General features: G+C 37.3%; 1 non-coding gene across 1 annotated transcript; it reads left to right on the plus strand.

Moving 5' to 3' along the window:
• The first annotated feature begins 8098 nt into the window (after positions 1 to 8098).
• LOC120072447 lies at positions 8099 to 8202 on the plus strand. Its single transcript, XR_005480503.1, has one exon. It is a non-coding gene; the product is annotated as a small nucleolar RNA R71 (small nucleolar RNA).
• The last annotated feature ends 14280 nt before the right edge of the window (positions 8203 to 22482 follow it).

Here is a 22482-nt window from a genome sequence, read left to right on the forward strand (position 1 = left end):
GTTCATCTACGAAAGGAAGGGTTTCAAAGGATGTCTAAACTTCAACCAAGGGTAGATGGTCTATTTCAAGTGATAGAGCGGATCAATGATAATGCCTATAAATTGGATCTTTCAGGTGAGTACAACGTAAGTTCTACTTTCAATGTGGCTGATTTGACTCCTTTTGATGTAGGGAATGAAGACCTTGATTGGAGGACAAATCCTTTTAAAGAAAGGGGGGATGATGTGAATTCAACCATTGAACCATTGCATGTACCTAAGCGACCAATTACAAGAAGCAAGGCAAAGAAGATTTAAGAGGCATTCACACTACATCTTCAAAAACTAGCAAATTCACAAGAACCAAAAAATAATTTTGAGACCAAAGTTTTAGGTGTTATTCCAATGAGTCAAGAAGAGAATGACTTGAAGATGGCACGGGAAAAGTTCTATAGTTTGGAATATGGCACGGTGGTAAAAAAAAGTGTGCAGATTTTGTGAAGAAAAAGCTGTCAAGTGTGCACTACATGGGAAAATATGATGTCAAACCTTGTCAAACATGCACAACTACTTTGCCGCCTTCTAGAGGAGATATTTAAGGCAATTTGAAGACTTTCTACATTCCTATTTTTACATTTTGACTTATAATTTAGTATGCAATTAAGTTTCAAGTTTCTAGGTGTTATTTTCTACAATTTGCAATTAATTGTATTTGAATGACTTTTGAGTTTCTTGGTCTATCCATTACCATTTGGCCTATAAAATGGCTTGTAATGTTCTTCAAAACTCAGATTATTGATGTAAAAAGCTTGTGTTTATTCAACCCTTTGGTGTTGTCTTTTTCTTTCAAATATTGCTTTAGATTTTATATTTAAATCAATTCATTGGATTAGTCTTGATCAAGCTAATTCTAGAGTGAGTTGTCTTAGGATCGAAGAGTGACCATCATAGTTTCTAAGTTCAATCTAAGTAGCTTTCTTTGTGAGTGTTTGCAAGGATCCTAGAAGGACCTCTAGCTTTGCATCCAACAAGCATCGCGGGCGCTTATCATTTGAGTGACCATCATAGATTCTAAGTTCGATCTAAGTAGCTTTTTTTGTGAGTGTTTGCAAGGATCCTAGAAGGACCTCTAGCTTTGCATCCAACAAGCATCGCGGGCACTTATCTATAAGTATTTAACCTATGCGAGCATGCAACTTATCTTTGTTCTGGATGTTAATGTCTAATACAATTTATAACAACTTATAAAAATAGACATGCTTTGTATCCATAACATTCAACAAAGGCATTCAATATTTAATATCATCCAAGCACAATTGCAAATCCCGCGAGACAAACCTTTCAAGAGCAAAGTGGAAGTCGATTTCCACTACTTCATTCTCTCATGAAAACATAATTCTTGGGAAGGGATCGAATCTTGTGCAGAACCATGTGATCACTTTGCCTCAATTTAATTTCAGAAAGTAAAACACGAAAAGTAAATATATAGAAGATTAAGCATGCCAAATTACAACATAGAGAGAAGAATGACTACTTTTTGTAGACCTTGTCTTCTTCTCTTCTCCAAGTCTTGAAGTTTGTCACGTATTCTTCTTTCACGAATAGAACACCACCAATAGAATCTTTCCTGCTATTCTATTGGCAAGGATGGGATTGTGGCATCCTTGTTGAAAGTGAAGGGAAAACGATATGTAGAGAACCTTTCTTTGTAATCTTGTTGGAGAGAGTGTGTCGCTTTCTTTTTCTGTTTTTCACATAAAAAAACAAAGAGACCTTCAATTGCAGAGATTTTGTAAATAATTAAAGTGAGAGGAGTTGTAACTCCGCTCATCCACTATAGGGAGTTATTTTTATTTGATTTATATTTAAAATAAATAAAATAATAATTAATTAATCATATTAATTTATTTATTTATTTTAACTAAATATCATGTAATTAATTATATACATTTTAATAATATTCAAATATACTTCTCTCCTATAACCTATAGTTTTAATATGAATCTTATTCACATTAATTTTACCCTATAATTTTAATATGAATCCAATTCATATTAATTTAATATTTGAATCTCGTTCAAATATTAATACTCTCATATTATATAGTTTAAATTTGAATATCGTTCAAAATTAATTTTATATTACAATGTATCTATATACATTATATTAACTGTATCATATACAATTAACATAAATTCACTTAATTAGTTTGAACATTTCAAATTCTTTCAAAACTAATTATCCTTGTTTTACCCATTGTGACTAGAAGGGGGACTTAATGGACCTCCAGTTATAAGCTCGAATGATATGAGATTAATTAATTAATCTCTTAAATTAAATTAATCAACATTCATTCACTATGGGGCACTCCATTGAAGATCTATAGCTACAATCCATTCACTATGGGACACTCCACATTAACTAACTATAGAATATTTTGTGTCCATTGATATAAGCATTACAAGTAAGTCGATCTTTCACAAGTTGTTCGTAATTATAACTGGATTAAATTATCATTTTACTCCTATAATTACCTCTTGCTCCTTAAGTACCACTGATCCTCTAATGAACAATTTGTTTATTGTCCAACCATAAACAAAGCCCCTCTCAGGCTCGTGAGAGGGTAGGGCCTCATTGCTGAAGTTTTAGAATTAGAACTTAAGGGAACAACTTATCTACTTACCCTAAAGGCAGGAATGAGTGAATTCCATCTTTTGTAGCTATGTTCCCAGCTCCTACTCGGTCACATCCTAAAATTCTAGGCATATTGAGTCAGAGACTCGAGTCACTCTTACCTGTACAAATCAAAGGATAATCCCTTATAGGCCGAAGTTCATAACTCACTCAGGATCAAGATCGAATTACATATGGTCATCATTTGAAATTTTAATCTCTTCAGTCAACGGTGTTACAAAGAGAGATTATATATTTTGTGGTCCGGTCTTATACAAACTCATTATATAGGATACTCCCACTCATATATCTTTACATAAATGATTTGGATCAAGTCATTTGTAACTGATACATGCCACGAAATGCATGTTTTTAGGTCTTTATTTGCATACTTTTACTTAGAAAATTGAATTTTTCATGTGTATTTCTCTAAATCCAATCTAAATTAGCTAAAACGAGCTTATGAGGGTTTAATTGTGATTAAAAGGTGTTATATACTGATTTTGAGGTGATTTGGTGAACTTTGGCAAGTAATTCTGATTGAACCGAAGTTTTTTTGTTTAATGCGACTACATTGCCAGATTCACTGTGGCCGCATGAGTAGGCCCTAATTTTCCATAATTCAACCCAGTCAATCGTGGTTGTGATTTTCACATTCCAAGTAGTTATTTAGCCTCCATTTCACTTGATAGACCTTCCAACATGGACTAGGCCCTCTTCAACTAATTTAGGGCCTATAAAAGGAGGAGAAAGTTTTCATTTCAGAATATAACTCTCGACCTCCGAAGTCACTATGATTTCTCCATAGTTTTTATCATTAGTATCAGTCCATTTTAATTTTTTCTCAACTTCTTAAGTCAGATGCCTCAAGATTTAAATTTCCTCAAAGATGTAACACCTCTAGGTCATATCATCCTGTGAAAGCGTGTGGTGAGGAATGATTCGTCCTTGAAAAGAGGGATTCAACCTAGGGGAAGATTAGGAATTTGAGGACATCTTTCAACTTCTATTTAGTTGTAATTTCCAATCCTTATAATTCACTTATTTCTTGTAGATCTTTTATTTTATTTTCATGATCGAACTCTATATTGTAGCTATGATTTATGATTCAATAAAGTTCAATATTTTATCATTAGTCATGAGCGAAATCTTCCTAGGGTTTCGACAATATGGATGCCTAGGGTTTTTATGGCTTATGTAATGTTGCACTTCAAACACTTTGTTTTACACACTCTCTTTGTTGAATTAAAAGGTAAAATTGATATGATAAATTGGCCATGTTTGCATGCTATCGTGTGATGCTTTAGGAGTGTATAAAGTAAAACAGATTGCAAGAATAAAGTCTAAGTGTTGCATTTTGCCTTGATGCATTTAAATGAATGCAATGCGTTGGGGTGTTAGTATTATACATAGAAGGCACACAACTCCTTATAATAACATTCAAGTTTTCCTAGATTAAACACCCAAGTATAAATCTAATCTAGGTTCCTGGCAAGTCCAGGGTCGATCACAGGGGATTCAGTTTTACTAACACAGATTATGCGTTGTACATGCAGTAGGAGGTTTTTCCTAAATAAATGTGAAAGATGTATTATTTACACTAACATGCTATGCCTGTGCAAAACAATAGAAAAAAGTTGAGTGGATAATGAAGGATCATGTGAAAATAGAATTTACGTAGGTGGACGCACCGGTTAAAGATAATTGCACACAACTGATGTAATGTGGATGAAATGGGATGGGTTGCTTATCTTTCTGTTCATGCGTTAGACATCATTCAACACTTCTCAATGCGAATAACATTCACACTTATCTCTAGGGTGCATGCGTCTAACTTAGAATGCAAGAAACACCAGTAAGTCTATCTCTAGCTGTACTAGGTGTTCTACTTAATACGGCTTAGCTATTCTTTCGAACAACTAAGTAAAGAAGCTTTCACCAAGTTATCAAGTTGGTTTAAGCGTTGGAATAGACTTATGCATGAAGTACTAATGCTTTCAACATAAACAAAAGATAAACAAAAAGTGATGATCAAATATATGAATTTTATAAAGGATCAATGAGTCTTTACAAAGAACTATATCCAATCAAAATGAAATGGAAATGATATTAAGAGAGAAACTGAGTCAAGCCAAAGAATACAATCTCTTGTAGTTCTTTTGCTCAATCTTGTTATGTACAATCACTTTAAAGAGCCGAGACTGAGTATCTTTCTCAAGAATAACTTTCTCCACTCCCTGACCGGCGATGGTGGTGGTTCTCAACTCCTTCGATCGTCTTACACCTCGGCACAGCTTGTACAAACTAAAACTAATTGTACAAATTTACAGAGAGTATGGAGCTTCTAATTGTCTGAACTCTTAATTCTGGAGGGTCTTCAAGTATTTATAGGCATTAGTCTCTCCACTTGAAGGATGGGCTGCATTTAAGTCCACGCTCTGGTCAGCATTAAACTCCATGTCCTGGTTGGCCGCCTAACCTTTGGAAGCTTTTCAGACGTCGCCTGCTGCAGGAAGATTTTTAGATGCCACCTGCTGCTGGAAGCTTTTCAGACGCTGCCTATTGCAGGTGCCCATGCTTGCAAGTGGTGATGTGACACAATCAGCCCGGAGTAATGAATCTTCTATGCGTTAAATTCCCTCCGACTCAATCAGCCTGGAGTAATGAATCTTTTATTGTCAGTTCTTGCATTGAAATCCAGCAAAGTAGTGCGTTAGCGCCGCGATTTTTAGTGATAAACTTATTTTACATGAAATTGCTATTGTTTAAGTAAATTCATGCGTCTCTATTAAAAATGAGGAGAGTTTATCATAAAAAAAAAAACTAATTGTTCTAACTTAAGAGCAAAGATAACTTATATTTTTACAAGTTATCAACCACCCCTAAATTTGAACAATGCTCGTCCTCAAGAATTCTAGATGTCACATATAAGAATGAAACGATGCGTCCAGTCTGGTGTTATTAACACTGGGGCTATTGTCAACGCAAACTTGAAGGTTTCAAACGCGTCAGTGCAGTCTTCGTTTTTTACATAGGGCTGGTTCGCCTCCAATAATGCGCTCAGAGGTCGCACAATCTGAGAAAAGCTTTTGACGAACCGTCTATAGAAGCCGACATGTCTTAGAAAACATCTTAGTGTTTTGACATTCTCTGATGGTGGAAGTTTTTCTATTACATCAATCTTGGCTCCATCCACTTCCAAGCCAGCCTTGGATTCTTTATGCCCCAAAACAATTCCTTCTGTCACCATGAAGTGACATTTTTCCCAATTCAGTACTAATTTTTTTCCTCGCACTGATCGAGGATGGCTTCTAAGTTATCCAGGCATGCGTCTGAATGCGAAAGTGCAAGTCTTCCAGGGTCTTCTCCAGGAAGTCATAGAAAATGGCCATCATACAACGTTGAAATGTCCCTGGTGTATTGCATAGCCCAAAGGGCATGCGTCTGAATGCGAAAGTGCCAAAGGGACAAGTGAACGTGGTCCTTTTTAGTTGCTGCGTTGAGTTTCTGATAATCCATACAAATTCGCCAGCCTGTGACAGTTCTTGAAGGAATGAGTTCATTATTGTTGTTTACTCTCATGGTCATTTCCCCTTTCTTGGGAACACATTGAACTGGACTAACCCAACTGCTGTCGGATATTGGATAAATTTAACGCCCGCGTCCAGCCATTTCAGAATCTCATTTTTTACCACTTCTTTCATAATGGGGTTAAGCCTTCTTTGAGGCTCGATTGACCCCGTCTTCCCTTCCTCCAGCCTAATTTTATGCATACAATAGGATGGACTTATTCCACGAATATCTGCAAGCATCCACCCTATTGCGCGTTTATATTTCTTCAACATTTGCAAAAGTGAATCTTTATTAGGCTTTGTGAGATTAGCAGAAATGATAACATGCAATGTATTATTAGTTCCAAGAAAAGCGTATTTCAAATGTCTGGGTAACTGTTTTAATTCGAGTTCAGATGGTTGTTCGAGTGAAGGACGCGTTGGTTTTGTCTGCCGCTCACTCAGACTTGGCGGCTCAGATTCCTTCAAAGTTCCCTCCAGCGAGTTGAAGGGTGACAAAAGTAGGTTGTGCCTTGCCAATCCTCAATTTTTTAAAAACTGAAAGGGCATGAGATTGATGCTCGCTCCTAGGTCGTACAGCGCATGACCCACATCTAATCCTCCTATTGAACAAGGAACTGTGAAGCTCCCTTGGTCCTTCTGCTTCTATGGTAGCTTGTTGCTTACTAGCGCATTGCATTCCTGCGTTAGTGCTATTACTTCCTTCTCACTGACTTTTCTCTTTTTCGTCAAAATGTCCTTAAAAACTTCACGTATGTTGGCATCTGCTCCAAAGCTTCTATGAGTGGAATGTTGATGTGCAACTGCTTTAGGAGCTCAAGAAATCGCTTGAACTGATCTTTATCATTCTTCTTCATCAGATGCCTGGGGAATGGTGAGTTCAGAGGCACCTCCTGCTTTCCCACGTTAGATGTGCTGGTTTCCGAATGGCTTATATTTTCTAGCGTTCTCTCTTCCTGATCCATTGAACATGTAATGCGTTCTTTCAAAGGACTATTGTTTCTTGGATTCATCTTTCTTTTTGCAAGGGCTCTTCCATTCCACAACGTCACTGCGTGACATTGCTCTTTCCCGTTATTATTCCTAGGTGTCTCTGTATTGCTAGGTAGAATGCCTGGCTGCCTGCTTTTCAACTCGCTTGCAATCTGCCCCACCTGGAGATCCAGGTTTCTGATTGATGACGCCTGGCTCTTCAGCATTGCGTCGTTCTGGGCTATGTATTCCTTCAATAGGTTTTCCAGTGGAGTTCCAGAAGTCGATGCGTGGCCACCTCTATTGAAATGTTGTTGATGTTGTTGATGCATTTGTTGATGCGTTTGTTGAAAGACAGGCGGCGGTCCATTCCTTTGCTGATGGCTCGCGCCTAGGTGGTGCTCTCTGATTTCCTCCTGTCCAAGAAAAATTCGGATGGTTTCTCCATCCAGGGTTAAGTATTAGAAAATGGGTTATTCTTGATGAAATATACTGACTGAGGGTTTTGAGGACACTCAGCATATGAGTGAAAATCTCCGCATCCCACACAGGTTACCATGGGTTGCCCAAACGCCTCCACTTGATTCACCTTCTGCTGGTTTGGTGCATTACCTAGCGTTATGTTCTGTAGAAAGCTGGTCATGGTAGCCACTTGAGCAGGGAGCGTGGCTATCGCGTTGGCATCAATAGAGTTAATGTTCTGAGATCTTCTTCTCCTGCCATTTCTTCCACCATATGTGTTATCTACCCACTCCATGTTATGTTTGGCAATGCGGTCTAATATTTCTTTAGCTTCAGTATATGATTTGTCCATCAGTCCTCTGGTTGCTGCTACGTCTGCTGCCATCTGTGATGCCCTATTTAGTCCGCCATAAAACGTCTCCATCTGAATAGTCAAAGGTAGTCTATGGTTAGGGCAGTTCTTGACTAAGCCCTTGAAATGCTCCCATGCATTGCTCAAGGTCTCAGTGTCTTCCTGTTCAAAGTTCATGATTTCCCGACGCCTCTTCGCGTTGGTGGTAGGTGGGAAGTATTTCTGCATAAACTTTTCCACCAACTTTTCCCATATGGTGATTTCCCCAGACTCTAATGAACTCACCCATTGCTTTGCGTCGTTTCGCAAAGAATAGGGAAACAAGGAGAGCCTGATTGCCTCTAGTGTGATTCCAGGAATCACAAAGGAATTGCACGTTTCCAGGAAATGCTTCATATGAGCACGAGGATCTTCGCCACGGCTACCCTCAAATTGCCCAATAGTCTAGAGCATTTTAAGCATAACAGATTTCAATTCAAGCCTGGTTCCATCAGGCGTCAGATATATGATTCCTGAAGAGAAATCATATAGCACAGGGGACGTGTATTCTCTCATAGGACGCGTGCTGTTGTTTGCCATCAGGATTGGGTTCTGTGTAGCGTGAGCCAGTTTCTGATTTTGTTGTTCTTCCACCATTGCTCTTTCCCTTTCTTGCTTTCTGAGTAACTATTGCCTCAACCTTTGACGACGGTTGGATTGATTCCTATGCCGGAAGGTCCGTTCAATCTCGAGGTCGTATCTGAACTTAGGAGTGTTCTCCCTGTTCATACACGTTCACAAGCCTGGGCATAGCTTGTAATACTTCCCTTAATTGAAGTGTCCCTACAACAAATACGAACAAAATTTCTGGTTAGTTCTTGTTGCTAAATTCCGCGGCAATGGCGCCAAAAACTTGTTCGCATGCTATCGTGAGATGCTTTAGGAGTGTATAAAGTAAAACAAATTGGAAGAATAAAGTCTAATTGCTACGTTCTGCCTTGATGAGTTTAAATGAATGCAACGCATTGGGGCGTTAGTATTATGCAAAGAAGGCACACAACTCCTTATAATAACGTTCAAGTTTTCCTAGATTAAACCCAAGTATAAATCTAATCTAGGTTCTTGGCAAGTCCAAGGTCGATCATAGGTATTCAGTTTCACTAACACAGATTATGCGTTGTACTTGTAGTAGGAGGTTTTTCCTAAATAAATGTGAAAGATGTATTATTTACACTAACATGCTATGCCTGTGCAAGACAATACAAAAGAGTTGAGTGGAGAATCAAGGATCATGTGAAAATGGAATTTACGTAGGTGGACGCGCCGGTTAAAGATAATTGCACACAACTGATGTAATATAGATGAAATGGGATGGGTTTCTTATCTTTCTGTTCATGCGCTAGACATCATTCAACACTTCTCAATGTGAATAACATACACGCCTATCTCTAGGGTGAATGCATCTAACTTAGAATACAAGAAACACCAGTAAGTTTATCTCTAGTTGTACTAGGCGTTCTACTTAATGCGGCTTAGCTATTCTTTCGAACAACTAAGTAAAGAAGCTTTCACCAAGTTGTCAAGTTGGTTTAGGCGTTGGAACAGACTTATGCATGAAGTACTAATGCTTTCAACATAAACAGAAGATAAACAAAAAGTGATGATCAAATATATGAATTTTATAAAGGATCAATGAGTCTTTACAAAGAACTATATTCAATCAAAATGAAATGGAAATAATATTAAGAGAGAAACTGAGTCAAGCCAAAGAATACAATCTCTTGTAGTTTTTTGGCTCAATCTTGTTGTGTACAATCACTTTAAAGAGCCAAGGACTGAGTATCTTTCTCAAGAATAACTTTCTCCACTCCCTGGGCGGCAGTGGTGGTGGTTCTCAAATCCTTCGATCGTCTTACACCTCGGCACAGCTTATACAAACTAAAAATAAGTGTACAAATTTACAGAGAGTATGGAGCTTCTAATTGTCTGAACTCTTAATTCTGGAGCATCTTCAAGTATTTATAGGCGTTGGTCTCGTCCACTTAGAGGATGGGCTGCATTAAAGTCTATTCCCTGGTTAGCATTAAACTTCATGCCCTGGTTGGCCACCTGACCTCTGAAACTTTTCAGACGCCACCTATTGCAGGTGCCCATGCTTGCAAGTGGTGATGTGACACAATCAACCCAGAGCAATGGATCTTCTATGCATTGAATTCCCTCCGACGCATGGCTCATGTGTTAGCACGTTTCCTGCGGCACTTGTCTAATGCGTTATGGTCCGTTCTTGCATTGAAATCCTGCAAAGTAATGCGTTAGTGCCGTGATTTTTAGTGATAAACTTCTTTTACATGAAATTGCTATTGTTTAAGTAAATCCATGCATCTCTATTAAAAATGAGGAGAGTTTATCATTAAAAAAAAAAAACCAATTGTTTTAATTTAAGAGCAAAGATAACTTATATTTCTACAAGTTATCAAGCTACTTAATTAAGTGATCTAGTGGAGCTCTAGTGTTGAGAAGGTTAGGGTGTAAATGGATGTCATAAAGGGATATGGGGCTAATAGCCTAGAAACAGGACTATTACGTCACTTCAGAAATAAGAAGCACTATTGGATAAAAAAACTGAAATTGAGCGAATCTAAGATCCAGCTAACTGTGGAAACATTAGGAATTAGTTGCTTAGACCTCCTAAAGAACTTGACACAAGACCAAATTGGAGTGGATTTCTGTTCATGTGTAAGTCATTTTCCTAGTATGATGTGGCCGCATCACTAAGGCATAACATCAGAAAGGTTGAAACATCGTTTGCCCCTATTCGTTCATCATTGTTTAGTGTTTTTAATCTTTTCCCTCTCCTACCACAATATAAACATTCCATTGGTTTCGTTGGCCCATAGTCATAATCAACTTTAAAATCAATCTAGTCCTATGAGATTCAACACTTGGAATTCTCCAAGTTTATTACTTCATTGATAGTGTATGCTTGCATTGAAACCTCATTACCTATAATTTTTGCCTCTCATACATTTGGTCGATCAAGTTTTTGACACCATTGTTGGGAACTAGAGGAATTTTTTAGTTTATTATTGACTGTGATTGATCAATTCAACTGTATTGACTCTATATCAAGAAAAATCTAACTCTTTGTTGCTGTTTATTTTGCAAGGAGGAGTTGATGCATAAGAAGAAGGTCTTGCCCTTTTCAACCAGATCCTGAAATAGAAAAGATCTTTTGCTAATGAAGACAAAAGTAAAGGCAAAAGTTTCAGAAGCAAAAGGAGTTGAGCGCAAGAAAGTTTTGCTGAAGCTGCATTCGTGCAGCAAATTCAAATGGACTACTCTTCTATAGATGATCCTCCTATCCCTTCCATCAACGGGGTACAACAGAATGACGACCAACACCCACCATCACATCCACAACCTCAACTGCAACTATAACATCAACAAACTACAAACCCTAAAAATCCTATCTTCATCGTAGAAGATAGAGATCGAGTAATTAGAGACTACAAAACTCCTGCATATAAACCTTGGACACTGACATCTAGATCCATCAATTGATGCATCCACATTTGAAATAAAACCTCTTATGTTTCAAATGTTGGACTCATTTGGTCAATTCGTTGGCCTACCTAATGAAGCCCCCTATAAACATCTGAAATTTTTTATGAGAATTTGTCGCTCTTTACACATTAATGGTGTTTTTAAAGATGCATTAAGACGTAAATTGTTTCCCTACTCTTTGTAGGAAGACACTGAAGAATGGCTTGACTCGTTACCTCCAACCTCCATCACCATATGGGATGACCTTGTGTATAAATTTCTAAGAAAATATTTTCTACTAGACAAAAATGCCAAATTCAGAGGTGACATCGTAGCCTTAAGGCAATCTCCATTTGAATCTGTTGATGGAGCATGGAATAGATTCCAAAAGTTGGTCAGGAAATGCCCACATCACGGACTTTCAACATGCATCATGATGGAGTAGTTTATAATGGGTTAAACTAAGCCTCGAAAACAATGGTGAATGCATCAGTGGGAGGATCTTTTCTAAAGAAGTCTGTGAACAATGCCTACGAAATTATGGATACGATTACAAATAATAACCAAAATTGGGGAGATGCAGAATGCACTTCAGCCACAAAAACAGTAGATGAAATACAAGAAGTTGATACACTTACATCCATGAACCAATAATTGACAGTCATACAAAACATGTTGCAAACTTTTGTTGGATAATAAAGAGTGGTAATTATTCAAGTTGAACCTCAAACTCAAATTTTTAATTTTGTACTGCTAATCATTTTTCTAATGAATGTATGTATAACTCTAAATCAGTGTGTTATATAGGTTATCAGAAGGCATAAGATCATTGGAATCCATATTTCAATACCCACAATCTAGGAGGGACGTCACACTCGAACTTCGCATAGGCGAAACCTAGTAGCAGTACAAGTACAACTCAATAAAGCATAAGGATAACTTCACCAGCATTCCCTCTAGCTCCACGGCAACAGCCGCGAGTGCAACTTCTAGTACATGCCCCAGAGCCTACAATGGTAGATCTAATAACTAGTATATGACAAGAAATGACACTGTTATGCGTAATCCAAAGCACACCTCCAAGGATGTTTCCCAATAGCACAAAAGCTCCGAAAGTGAATGGAAAGGAACAGTGCAAGGTTGTCACACTTGGAAGTGGACTAGAGTATGAAGGACGAAAAATTCCTAGAGAACAAGAATATAGTGAAGAGAAAAGATCAACGATGTCAAATCTAAGGAAGAAATGACCCTTACAGTTGCAGAAAAGAAGAAAATAGATGAAAAAGACATAAAGAAGGATGAAGGAAAGACATCGTTAGTTGCAAAGGAAAAGAATACAATGTCGGTATATAAACCACCAATCCCTTCCTTTAGAGACTTCAAAAGGAAAATCAAAACACACTTGTTAAAAAGATTCTGGATATCTTGAAGTAGTTACATATCAACATTCTGTTAGTTCAAGCATTGGAGGAAATGCCCAACTACATGAAATTTCTAAATGACATCCTATCCAAGAAGCGAAAACTGCCAGAATATAAACTCGCACTAACTGAGTGCTACAGTGCTTTGGTTAGCAATAAGATCCTGCCAAAACTAAAAGATCCAGGAAGCTTTACTATCTCATGTTTGATTAGAGGGAAAGTTTAGGCAGAGCACTGTGTTATCTGAGAGTAAATATCAACTTGATGCCTTACTATGTTTTCAATCAGGTAGGAATTGGGGATGTATAATCAACCATTCTGACCCTTTAATTAGCCGACATGTCAACTACCAAATCAATAGTGAAGATTGAAGAGGTGTTCAGCAAAGTAGACAAGTTTGTGTTTCCTACAGATTTCATAATTTTGGACTGCAAAGCTGATAAAGAAGTGTCATTAATTTTGGGACGACCATTCTTAAGGAGAACACTGATTGATGCGTAGAAAGAAGAATTAACTATGAGAGTCAATGATCAAAAGATGACCTTTAATGCGTTAAATGCATTAAATCTTGGAGATATGGATGAGTGTTCATTTATTGAAGATATTGATGTTTCGTTTTCTAATGTGTAGGGTTTAGTGCTTGGAGAAATATAGGAAGAAGGTCTTGGAGACATTGAAAAGAATACAGAGGAGGTCGCGGCAATAGGAGTAACAGCTAGCATAAAAGTAGAGCACAAAGCATCTAAAGCACTGAAGCCATCAAGAATTGAACCACTTGAGCTCGAATTAAAACCACTACTTTCACATCTAAAATAAGCATATCTTGGTCAGAACAACATAATGCCAATAATCATTGTTGCAGAACTAACAGAGCAGAATGAGCAATTATTGTTGCAAATTCTAAGAAAGCATAAGCAAGCAACCAGAAGGATAATCGCTGACATTAGAGGATTGGCCCCATATTCTTCATGCATCCAATCGACCTTGAAAAAGGAGCAAATAATTTTGTTGAAAAAAAAAGGTGATCAAATCGGAATATAAAGAAGGTTATGCATAAAGAGATCATTAAATGGTTAGATGCTGGATTATTCTATCCTATTGTCAACAACTCATAGGTTAGTCCAATCTAGTGTGTGCCCAAGAAAGAGGATTTGACTGTACTAACCAACAAGAAGAACAAATTGATCCCAACAAGAATAGAAACTAGATAACAAGTATGTATGGATTATCATAAACTCAACAAAGCCACCAAAAAGGGTCACTTCCCATTGTTATTTATTGATCAGATGCTGGATAAATGGGAAGGAAATGAGTATTATTGCTTCTTAGACAGATACTCAGGGTATTAGGGTATCAAAGTAAGATAATATTCACATGTTATTCACATGCCCCTATGGCCTTCGATTTCAAGCGAATGCCATTTGCGTTGTGCAATGCTCCAACCAAATTTTAAAACTGTATGATGGCAATATTCTCAGACCTTGTGGAGCGAATCGTTGAAGTTTCATGGGCGACTTCTCTGTTCATGTTGAAACATTTCGAGTTTGCCTCGAGTATTTGGAGCAAGTATTGGAGCGATGTGAAGAAACTAATCTTGTACTGAATAGAGAAAAATGTTCACTTCATGGTGACAGAATGCATCATAATAGGTATTAGAAGTGGATGAAACTGAGGTTGAGCTCATCTCAAATCTTCTTGCTCCCACTTCAGTAAAAGATGTGAGAAAATGTTTTGGGCAATGCAGGTCTTTACAAAGGATTCGTAAAGAACTTCTCACACATTTCAAGACTCTTGTGCAGATTATTGGAAGTTGATAGACCGTTTCTTTTCGACCAATAGTATGAAAAAGCATTCAAGGAACTTAAAAGAAACAATGAAAACCGCGCCCATTATAGCAGAGCTTGATTAGTCATTACCATTTCAACTAATGTGTGACGTCAGTGACTAAGCGATTGAAGCATTGCTAGCTCAAAGAAGGATGAGGTTATTCACTCGATTTATTATGCAAGAAAAATGATGAATGAGACCCAAGAGAATTATACAACCACAAAGAAGGAATTTCTTGCAATAGTGTTCGGTATTGAGAAATTTAGGTCCTACCTAATAGGGACCAACGTCATTGTCCACTCTAATCATTTGACATGAAAATATTTCCTAACAAAGAAGGATGTAAAGCCAATACCTATCAGATGGATTATGCTCTTGCAAGTATTCGACCTGGAAATTTTGGATAGAAAAGTGACGAAAAATCCAATAGTCGATCACTTATCACACTTGAAAAAGAAAGGTTAAGAAATTAGTTGAAGTTAGAGATGCCTTTATCGGTGAATAGTTGCTAGCTATCAACGATATGATGTGGTATGTTGACTTTGCCAATTAGATGAAGTCAGAAATTGAAAAAGTTTTTCCATATCTCAAGCACTATTATTGGGATGACCCTTATTTATTCATGCTAGGATTGGACAAGATTTTAAGGTGATGTGTTGCAAAAGAAGAAGTGCCCGATATTCTTTAGGCATGTCAGAAAGCTCCATGTGGAGGTCAATTTGCAAGAACTAAAACAGTAGCTGAGGTATTACACAGTGTGTACTTTTGGCCAACACTATTTAGAAACGCCTATAAATTCACTCAGGAATGTGAGAAATGTCAAAGGATAAGAAATTTGACAGCCCACAGTGAGATGCCAATTAATTACATCCTCGAGGTTCAAATCTTTGACGTATGGGAATTGACTTTATGAGGCCATTTTCACCATCTTTCGGAATTCCTATATCCTTCTTTTGGTAAGTACATTTCAAAATGGATAGAGGCAGTGGCGGCTGCTTCTAATGATGCCAAGGTAATAAAAAATTTTCTCCTAAAGATCATTTCTACAGATACGAAACACCGAGGGCCCTAATCAATGATGAAGAAACCTACTTCATCAACAGAACTATGGCAAGTCTGCCTAAAAAATACAATGTGAAGCACTGGATTGTCACAGCATCTCATCAACAGACTAATGGTCTAGTCAAGCTTTTAAATCGAGAGATCAAAATTATTCTCGAGAATATCGTAGATCTATCAAGAAAAGATTGGTTGTTGAGATCAGAAGAGGCACTTTGGGTTCATAGAACTGCTTTTAAAGGTCCATTGGGAATGTCGCCATATCAGATAATATTTGGTTAAGCTTACGACCTGCCTTTGGAAATAAAACATAAGGCATATTAGAATTGAGTAGCAAGCTAGGGACAAAAGAATGTTACAATTGAGTGAAACGGAGGAGCTCCGAGGAAGAGCAGCAAGTATTGTTATTTAACTCTAGACTAAGGTTGTTTCCAGGAAAACTTAAGTCGAGATGGTCGGGATGGTTCGTGATTCATGAGATATACTCGCATGGTGTGTTCGGACTTAGAGACTAACGTGTCGTGAACGGCCCTGGCCCAAGCAAAGATAATTTATTTTCACCGATCCAAGACTTAAACCACAAACGTAGCCAACTGATAAGACCGGGTTTGAATCCATAAGGAGACTGTTGAATTAGCTTAGATCAATTAATGAATCCCAAGTAAAAAAAGGGTTTTGGTTTTTTAGATTTGTTTTCAAAATAAATTAAAGGCCAAACAAAGAAGAATAAATAAAGGTTAGAATAGAAAAGATATTGAATCAAATTAATGGAAGTTCTTGGGATTAGTTTGCATGCTTTTTATTTTCTATCATTAATTACTAATTAATTCAATTATGTGAACCCCTCAACCTATTAGAAATTCTAATAGCCCAATTAGCCAATTTTGATAACAATCTAAATTAGCCCTAAATCAGTTTTAAACTTTTCCTTCATAACGACATACGAGTTAAAACTGAAAGGCATTGAGTAAAGGGTTCAATTGTCGAGACACACTACAAGCTTGAAAGCCACATCTTATAGCGCAATTTATTTAGGAAGATTATACTAGGAAATACATGGATTTAGCCAGAAAAAGTCTAGATCCTAAACATGTGATCCTAATATGTGCAACTTAATCACTCAATTATCACAGGCTAGAATGATTTTGCATACAAGAAATTTAATAAATTAGTTTCTCAGAAAAATTCATCAAATTTCTATGATTAATAAATCAAATCCACCAAAGGGTTCACGATAATTGAATAAATTAAATAGTAACTTCAAGAATTAAGGCATACAAACTATCTCAAGAAAATTACCTAGCCTCTAAAAGGCATATTAAAATCATCAGATGAATGAGTCGAGGCTAACTTTAAAGTAGATCGATCGGGAATTTGGCTTCAATTTCTCTTAGACTGAACTAAACTCTCATAATTCACTTTATTTAGAAAACGAAAATGTTTGGCAGCTGTAACCCTTTTTTTTCTACTTGTTTGTTTGCTGGACATCAATGTTGTATTTATAGGCTGCTCGTAGTGTCACAACACTGCAAAGTAGCGTTTCAATGCTTGCTTGCGCCGTGTGGGTGTCAATTTTGCATCAACTGTCGTAGTGTTGCAACGCATAAAGAGGGCATTGCAACACTGAGCACACTGCCTTACAGCGTTGAGTGTTGAGCATTGAGGTGCATTGCAACATTTCTATTGATTTAACTTCGGAGCGTCACAACGCTGCCTTGCATTTGATGCTACTGCCTTCCAGCGTCGAGTGAGTGTTGAACCAAGGCTTAACAAGAGCGTTGCAACGCGGAATGTTCCGCCAGATACTCAATATTCATTGCTTGCTACTTGATACTCGCTGCTCGCTTCCTCGGTGCTCAATATGTGTTTTCTTGGTGGAATTTGTTGATAGAACTCGATGGTTGACTGTACTCGATGGTAATTTGGTTGCCTTAATTCCTTTTAAGCCCGAAAGTTTAAATAATATTTTAATTGCTCAATTTAACCTTGTTTGGCTTCAAATCACCAATTTCACCTCATGATCGCTTAGTACCTACAGAATAAGGAAATAAACATGTAAAATCCGAAATGGACCAAAATTAAGGTAGGAATAATAGCTCTTTTTGAGAGCTAATATGGTGCTATGGACTTGAGGGATAAAATGACAATGTCTTCAAGGTAAACGGCCAAAAGATCAAGACTTACTGGGGCGAGATGGTAAACAAAGGTAAAACCTCCATTTTCCCTATCGATTTGGAGTAAGTAACAATCCTTAGGTACAGAGATGTTTATTTTATTTCATTATTTTATAAAAAAAAAAGGTTATAAGTTTTTTTGATCTATCTGCTCCAATAAATAAACTCTAGCTAGCCAAGTTTTGTCTAAGGAAGAGGGTATTTAATATGACCATAGGGAACATCTCGACCTAGAAAGCTACTTAGGAGTTTACTTATTAAAGTTAGCTATATGAATTTTTTTTTACTTCTTACTAAAATTTGCATGAATTAAGAAAATGAGAAGTATAAAAAAATGAAAAGGTAATATGCCCACATCGAAGGAAAAACCTAGAGATCGATGATGTCATTTAAAATGGGTGGGCCTGACCTATCTATAAATAGGTTAACTTTCCCTCATTAAATTCACACCTAACTTTTGACCTACCCAAAGTGAAGTCCACTCTCGCTCTCACTCTCCACAGTGATTGCATCCGCTCTAATCTTTTTTTGATATTCATCTTAGTTGTCGTTTGTCATCCACCCTATTAACAATGAAGACCACTGTAAGTTCTTCCCAGAAAGATCAATCACCATCAAGAGACCACACTTATATCTGAAGGAGAGCTCAACAAGCGTTTCAAGGAATAACGTCGATGTCTGAGGCTTCTCGGTGGGTGGTGCAGCAAATGTCGCCTCCTCGTTCTGTTGGGAATAATGTCCTAAATCTCCTTGTAATCTCATAGTTTCTAAACTCTATATAAACATATTGTTATTAATAAAGTAAGTGTTATTTTCTAAGCATTTACTCAATCCAATAAACTAACATCGGAGGTTATTTTATGTAAATTTAAACAAGTATGTAGAGACATACAGGTGGATCCTTGTTTAAATAATAACCTAAATGTTATGTAGTAGATGGTACCTTATCCATGGTGACACTACAGATACGACATACTTTGTAAAGAGCTACAATTGATCTAATCCTGATCATTCATGTAGAGACATGCGAGCAGGGGTATCCTATACGGGGAGTTTGTATAAGATCGGGCCACGAAATAATTAGTTTCTTTGTATAACTACGTTGATAATAGACACTTACATTTTAGTAGAATGACTATAGGTGACATGACCTAAATCTTGAGTGAATTGTGAACTCCTGCTCATGAAGGCAGTCCTTTTATTTGTATGGGTGAGAGTGGCCAGATTGCCAACTCAACAAATCTACCATTTTGGACATTTTTCTGATTGGGGAGTTAGGAACTTAGCTTCATTAGACGAAATTCACTCTTCCCCGATGCAGTGGTAAGTAGATAAATTGCTCCTTTAAGGGCTAATTCGGGGTCTTGGACATAGTGGCCGCACCATCTCTTGGGAATCAGTCATAGTGGGACCACATTAGAGGAATCAATGGTACTTAAAGAGTTAGATGTAACTATAGGGGCAAAACAATAATTTGGCCCAGCTGTACTTACGAGCAGTTTGTGAAGGGTCATCGCATTGTTGATTTGTGATATGGACACAAAAATATATCTGTAGGACGAAAAGTGCAATTGTCGGTCTATAGTGGAGTGCCTGATAGTTAACGGGTGGTGGATATCGTGATTAAAAAATTTAGTCAGTTATTCACGTACCATTGAAGCTTTAGGCTATAGGTCCATAAGGTCCCCTTGGTAGCTCAATGGATTCAAGTTCAGAATCAGATTTTGGGTTAGTTTGAAGTGTTCAAATTAACGAGAGAGAATTTGATTATATATGATATAATTAAATTAATTAAATTATATATGATATAATTAAATTAATTAAATTATATATAATATAATTTATATAATNATATAATTTATATAATGTATTTGATACATTATTAGATTGGAGGAATTAATATAAATATAATTTATATTAAATGCTATAAAATAGAAAAAGAACTATGGTTTATATGTTACATATGATGCAATATTAAAACTATAGGTTATAAATTTAATATGATAAGTTAGTTATTGTATTTATTTATAATTTATTAATTATATGATAATTAATATTTCTTTTTCTCAATAACTAACTTGAGTGGGTGGTTATTCACGATTTTATGGTAACTGTGAGATAAAAGGAAAAATAGTTTTCCAAATCATTTGAACGAATAATCTCACAAAAATCGCTATCGGATTAATAATCGAGTGTCTATGCAATAGCACTGAGTATGCTAGAGGATAGCTTAAGAGACTACACAATCGAGTATCAAGTCTATACGATAGACTTCTTCTTCTACACGATCGTTTGATTGCATACTCAATTGTTTACCTCATCCTTCCCTCTATCCAAAATCATATAGAGCCCACAACTCCTAGATTCTAACACCGAGAATACCAAGGTAACCTTGTGGTGGTATCGAGTTCTGTTCGAGAATCGAGGATCGAGTATTACTCGCTGGTGATCGAGGATCTTCCAGTTGATCATTGTATTCATGTTGTTTGGACGCATTGGTGACTGATCGAGGAAAATACGTGAAGAAAGGGTTCTTCAAAGGTATTATCACTCGATCCTTTATATTTATTTTAAGAAGCAAGTTGTAATTTATTCTTTATGCATAATCATTTCTGTTTGACTTCAAATGTATGTGTTATTTCACAATGGAGTTTGAAACGATCCGCTTCCGCTCACTGGTTCTATAAATTTAGAGTTCCTACACATTTTACATTGACCACCTCTGAGCGGTCCACACATACACCTAAGTCAAAGGAAGCCCAATCGATGCCGAGGGCCAAAGTAGAGAAGGAAGGCTGAACTTCACAACCGACCATACAGGAGTTTAGAGAGTCGTGGGTTCGGTCTAAGGCTTTCTTGGAAAAGATCAGAAGAATAAGGGTCGAGAGACGAAAAGTCTTTGCTGATGAGGGTGTCGACCATGTATAGTTAGAGTGTCTACTGTTCCTATTGAGAAAGGTAAAACTAGAAACCCTCTCATCCTTCTTCATCATATGTGTCTGACATGTAGGTTGCAAGGAGACTCCTCTTAACACGCCTTTTATCATTAGAGTTATGAAGGGAAGTGATTAGGCAGATTGTTAGTATAGAGAGTACAAGAAGGCAACAATACGGAGAAAATCAGCGTTATGAGGAGGTTGAGAGAGCCTTGAAACAAGATCTTGCTGATGATGAGAAGGAGAAAAGAATAAAATAAGTTGAGAGGAAAGAAAGAGAAGATCAAAAAGATAAATTAGAATAGATATGGAACGATTCATGGTTGAGCAGGAAAGGAAATAAAAACATGGAGTTAGAGGGTTCTAGAATCGACAGAGAGTTGAAGAAGAGAAGAAAAAGAAGCAGCAGGATGATGCGGCAGCATCAAACAGGTCATAACAGATAACAGAGGTCGCATACCGCGAGTAACCTAAAGAAGTTGATGTGGCCCCAGAGCCCTTGTAACAAAGGGAGGGAAAGGCCCATATTAGGAAAGATAATGAGTTTGATGACCTCTTTGCTTACAACGTCAGGGAGTAGCGATCAGAGGAATAAGAGTAGAAAGACTCAACAACTGTGGAAGAAGTTCAAGAAGAGAAAGTTAGGCAATCTGTGCCTAAGTAAGTGGCTCTCAAGAGAGTCACAAGATGAGCAAGTAAAAAGGGAGATGAGGAAAGAAAAGAGTAGTTCGTGGCAATGAGGTCGAGAATGAAGAATGCCTCAAGGATTGTAATTTCTTTATCCAGTGATGACAATAAGACAGAGGATGACTTGGCCAAGAGGATGGAGATTTTGAAGAAGAGAGATCTTCGAAGAGAACATATTCTTCGGTATGGTCAGAGAGCTACTACCATTTATAACCTAAGTGGTGGCCCACTACGAATGGGAAACCTTGTGCAAACAACCCTCACCCACTAGCATTTCTCTTATGAGGGACTTCTACTTAAGGATGCAGCCTGAAAAGAACATATCCATTGTTAAAGAAGTAGAAGTGGATTTCTCTGCAAACACCATCAATTCTCTCTACCTCATCCCAGATGAGCACGACAAAGATAGCTTCATGAGGATGTCGTCCCAGATGAGCATGAAGAAGAGAGCTTCATGAGGATGTAAGCTCAATCTGAGGAGCAAGTGAATGATACTCTCAGGATGGTGAGAGGACCAGGAGCTAAGTGGGTGCTTTCGTTAACTGGATTTCGCTTCCTACGCCCCTGGACATCTAAGATCGGTTGGCTATATGGCTCTATTTCATCAAGCACCAAATCATGTCAACCACACACGACACTAAAGGGATCGAATCCCGAGCAGAAGTATGTGAATGCATTGCATCCCAAAAATTGATTTTTGAATAAACAAAAATAATGTTAGAAATTAGAACTCGTGAAAGATAAACATGTTAAAATATTTCTTTAATGAAGGGAAACTAAGAGGGAGAACTATTTCTTACCTTTGAATATTCCCAAGCTACTAGAAAGATCCTCTCTGTTTTCCAA

This window comes from Benincasa hispida, chromosome 2, assembly GCF_009727055.1.
Source record: "Benincasa hispida cultivar B227 chromosome 2, ASM972705v1, whole genome shotgun sequence".
NCBI classification, from domain to species: Eukaryota; Viridiplantae; Streptophyta; class Magnoliopsida; order Cucurbitales; family Cucurbitaceae; genus Benincasa; species Benincasa hispida.